This window comes from Saccoglossus kowalevskii, chromosome 12 (assembly GCF_978046115.1).
Source record: "Saccoglossus kowalevskii chromosome 12, keSacKowa6.1, whole genome shotgun sequence".
Lineage (NCBI taxonomy): Eukaryota > Metazoa > Hemichordata > Enteropneusta > Harrimaniidae > Saccoglossus > Saccoglossus kowalevskii.
The window spans coordinates 28,386,868-28,391,429 of record NC_140652.1 but is presented as its reverse complement, the minus strand read 5'-3'; positions in this window follow the sequence as shown (position 1 = coordinate 28,391,429).

The window sequence follows — 4,562 nt, the reverse complement described above, 5'->3', positions numbered from 1 at the left end:
GAAGTAAATGCAAATAACCGTAAAGGCCCCTAGCTATTCAATGAAATGAAACGTCCCAAATTGAAAATAGAATTATGATTTTCGTCGTTCATTTCAAAATCCAATTGTTGAAAACTAAATGTCGCCACCACAGGAATAACACCGGAATTCGTAGCTAAAATCTAAATTGTTTTTACTTACCGACAATTCACCAATTGAAAAAAAAATGTTAGAATCCAGAAAATAATAGAAATTTACTTGGCCGTCATTAGTCTCACAACATGGCATTTTATAAAACCATTTTTAGAATTCATTTACATTTTGAAAACTCATTTTTATTTGTTTTATATCTTGGAATCGATTTTTAAAAGCCACTTTTGTTCATGGGCTCTGAATTTTAAAAAAAAAATTGTTTAAATCCATTTTTGCTTCTCAAATTCCATTTTTTTTTTAAAATGCATTTTCATTTTTTAAAATCCGTTATCATCTTTAATACCCTTTATCGTTTTTGTTGACATTTGAACTATAGGTATACATGTATTTTCACGTTGAAGCAAATTTTTCAGCAGGATTTACTGAAAAATCACTGTTGTCTCCCGCCTGTCGCATTAACTTTAACTGTTTTTATTTCTTTTATTGTTTATCTTCATGTTTTTACTAAGATTCTCATTTCGAATCGATATTCGATTTGTGTTTTAAACATCATTTCAACTGATCCTGATATTTTTTTAGAATAAGTTATAGCCATGGTTCTGCTGCGTTATTGTACCGGATAGGGTACTGTCGGTATACAAGGTAGCGCCGTCATTGTACAGGCCGAGCCACAAATGCATTCGACGCCACAGTAGCCGACAGATGAAGCCAAGAACATCCCATGTACCCCAAAACGCCATGGAACGTGTGCACATGATATAGTCTGAAAAAGAACTTACGTAAAGAAGCCTTACCATGAAAACGTCACTGGTGGAAATAAATAAACTGCCATAATCACATCGTCCAATTCGCACAATTTCGCTAAAGCCGGCCATTCATAACCGGCCCACAAACCCGTGCGTGATCGTGTTAGAAAAGCTGTTACAGTATTTCACTGCAGCTAAATTGAGTCATTTGATTGGACGCGCCAAGGAGATGGCGCCACCAATCAGAGTTGCTGTATCATACATTTAAAGATCGGGGAGCTCATCACAGATTCAAACAATGGCGGCGTGTAGGCTTTGCGCTGATTCACCCCGGTCTATATTCGTTGACACGTTTCCAAAATGTCTTATTCTAACGTTGAACATTGTTTGAGGGCAAGTGAATGAGTACGATGGAATGTCTAAATATTTGTGCAAACTGTTTTAGTAAACTGACAAAACTGTTGAAACTGATAACATATCGACTTTCCCGATTCAGTCTTCGTTGCAATACTGTTAAAGGACTGTGTTTGCAACAAACACGTCATTTGCAACAAATACGTCATTTTCCTCATATACAGCACTAAGCGCCTTCTTTTGATGACCAGTAAGCTAGCAACACGTTTATTTGATTCCGCCATTTTAATTTTACCAAGAAATGTGTAGTTTCTTTCGTGAGTTCTGATGAGCCGAAGTGAGTCTTATAATCGTTTGAGGGCATGCGACATACAGTAAATCATGGTGAAATCTGCCAAGGGTTAATGTTGAGGCTTCGGCCGAAAAAATGGTCCTTGGCTGGCGAAGATGGCATAATCAATGCCGAGTTACAATTTATAGTCACGTGGTATGAGGTCAGAGGGCGAGGTCACATGTCAAAAAGTGAAAATAAAAATGGATTTCGAACTTGAAATGAGATTGAAAACACAAATCGAATATCGAATAGAAATGAGAATCTCATTAAAAAAATTATGTAAAAGTTATTAAAAAGGGATTATAAAATAAAAATGAAATGTAGAAATGTAAATGAATTGTGGAAATGGTTTTATTAAACATTTGTATTCGTGGGTAAATTTATGTTTAAGCTATGTAATTCGGTACAGAGAACTTGACTGCAAGTCATGGACTATTTCCAACAGCAATGATCTTAGTATTATTTAAAATGTATCAATTAATTCTGAACAAAACTTCTTAGATAACTAGTAGTATATTAAGTCATAATGTTCTTCCAGCTGTAAATTTATTGAATATGCATACATAACGTTTTAGCGGCTTGTTCTCTCCAAATCACCGGTCCAAAACGACGTACTTTTAAATCTGCCACGGGTATTAAGTGACGTACTTCAAATCGGCCACTGACCCCAAACGACATACCCTGAATCAATCATTGGTCCAAATCAACGTACTCCAAATCGACCAGTGACCGAAAGCTACAACAACGTTGCGTTGCTCGACCAGACGAATGTTGTTCTTCATTAATGAATTGATTGTCCATTTCAGTGGGTCAATTTAGTTGTCTGGATCATGGATAGAGGGCGTTAATTTTCACTTGCTACTCTGTATTGAATAGACCCCTCAATTACCGAATTCATTATTGGATTTCTTTGTCTCCCTGTAAAAATAAAACCTCTGAAAGAAGTGTTGTATTGAATCAGTTGATGCATTCAACCGAGGAGTAAATACGGCCACTGATAAATTAGAACAAGTTTAGTGTTTTTAACTAAAGGAATAGGCGAAGAAACACGACATTAATGCGACTACTATCCATGTCACATTGTTTGTGACCTATATTTCCTAGCCAACTCCATAACACGGTCACTTCACTTGAGTGGCCATAACATGTTTTTAGTAGGGCGAAACCATTTTTGCTGTTGTGCAATGTGGAATCGTGAAAACGAATCATGAAAGTAACAATTACAGAGAAATGAATACACTGACATAAAGAAACGCTACCTACCACAGTGATATATCATGCAGCCATTGGTTGGTTTTGAAGTACTGACATGGACACTGCTGACAACACTGATTCGGTTGAAAGTGCATGGTCCTTGCGAAAGGTAAAACATTATTCCTGGCTATGAGTCGCAGTTATATCTGAGACAGTTATGGCATATTGAAATGAGCTACTGTGATTATTTTACAGTGTCACTGGCATAGCCGTAAACAATTTGGCAATGTTTGGTCTTTGACTAGCTATCGTTCCCACAAATACAGTTCATGTACAAGACGTATAGTAGTATATATATTTTATTAACCTCATCACAATCGGAAATATATTACGCAGTAATCATCTACAGTGTCAAGCGGGGTTAAATATATTAATCATATTAATGACATGCATATCATAAATTAAACAAGGTATGCAGTAATGCAGTACTGTTAATTATTTAAATTAGTTTATACTTAGATAGAGTTCAAATAACGTAAAGGAGTGTCCCAAATATCTTGACTTTGAGGGTGATAGTGGCTGAGCACGGGATGGGGAATACAACGACAGTCAAACGTAGCTGATTCCGGTGCGTGATATTACAGGCCCAAGTCCATCAGATATCGTCAGTTTGGTAGTACGGTTCTAAACCTCACTGTATGTAGAGCGTAGCTCAAATCAGTGGTCAATGTTACTCTATACAGACGAGCCCCTGGGGCACAGCTTGCCGAGTGTGTAAAAGTTTTCCTCCTGTAAAACTCTGGCTCCCAACACCGGGTTCACAACCCTGCACGGTCTCCGCCAGAAATAAGTTGAAGTAATGGAATTCATTTCCTTACAATGACCTGGTCCCAGCTTGTACCTAGACGTGTGTGTCTCAGGCACCCCGTGGTAAACGTGTTGCCTCGTCTCTCTCAGTTTGCACACGAACGACTAAAAGCCAGTCCTGATACTGTGGCATTTTGGGACAGAGTGACGTGTCCTCCGACCACACCACACAAACACAACGGAAGAATTTTGAATAAATTAAATACAACATACACCTGTTCCTACATTCACTACATGCACCTGTACATGTGATTCTCGCGTTACATACAGTGTAAATGTTTCAATATTTGACACATTTTTGTCCCCATTTTAAAATCACTTTAAGTATTTTATAATTAAACACAATTACCACACAATATATCTCTGACAACATTTCTCTATTTCTCTGATTATTGATGTTTTTAAATGTCATAGATATTATTAGAATTCCCTGATTTTTTTTTCAGGGCCTCGTGCAGCTTTCCGCTACGGTCTAGCACACGGTATGATTTTTGGCAGTCGTTTCCGAAATTCAGCCCGTCGATTTGCGTGAATTTTACATTTAACGCGTTCATTGGTTACGTCGTCATGAAATATCGCAATGTCATTGACTTTGTTAACGTTAGTTTTGGTCCCGATAGTTGACTCTTGGTGATGTTCAAATATGCGATGAACTATAGCGAGCATTCAAGCTATTGTAATTACTGAGTTTTGGCAGTTGCATTGTGCAATCATTTCGTGATCGTCCGTCACTGGAAAATTGGTTTGAATAATATTCACTTATGATTGATAATTAACATTTTTTTTCTGCAGGCTTCTTGAATTTTATTGGAAAATTTACTTCTAATTGATAGAGTTAGTGAATAAGGCGGTTGTAATACCTGAAGCATTTCGTATATTGGCCGAGCTGATTACGTCGTAATAAACTATCGCAATGTAATCGACTTTGTTAACGT